We start from the raw sequence: 386 nt of genomic DNA, 5'->3' as shown, positions 1-386 counted from the left end.
TGGCGGCGGCGGGGGGGGGGGACTGAAGCCACCTGGCGCTGCTGCACTGACTTGGTTTCTTTAGCGTCTCTCGACTGCTCACCTTCCCCACAGACTCCAGAGGACTGATGCAACAGGGCCGTGGTGGGGTCAGGCAATTGCAAGGGGGGAGAGAGGAAGGGGGGGGGACGCTGCCATCACCCCACAGGATTCCAATGCAGAGAACGGGAGGACTCTGGGATGGCCAAACGCCCGGCAAGGAGGGGAGCGGCAGGCGGCACGGAGCGCGGGAGGAGGGCCAAGGGGACCGCCCGGCCCTGCAGGACCGGCCCCCACGCCAAGGCGCCCTCTTCTGGGCCGCCCCTTCGCCAAAACGCCTCCCTGAACCCTCAGAATGACCGGGGGGG

Source organism: Gekko japonicus, unplaced genomic scaffold (genome assembly GCF_001447785.1).
Source record: "Gekko japonicus isolate JY-2015 unplaced genomic scaffold, Gekko_japonicus_V1.1 scaffold557, whole genome shotgun sequence".
Lineage (NCBI taxonomy): Eukaryota > Metazoa > Chordata > Lepidosauria > Squamata > Gekkonidae > Gekko > Gekko japonicus.
This window is presented reverse-complemented; position numbering follows the sequence as displayed.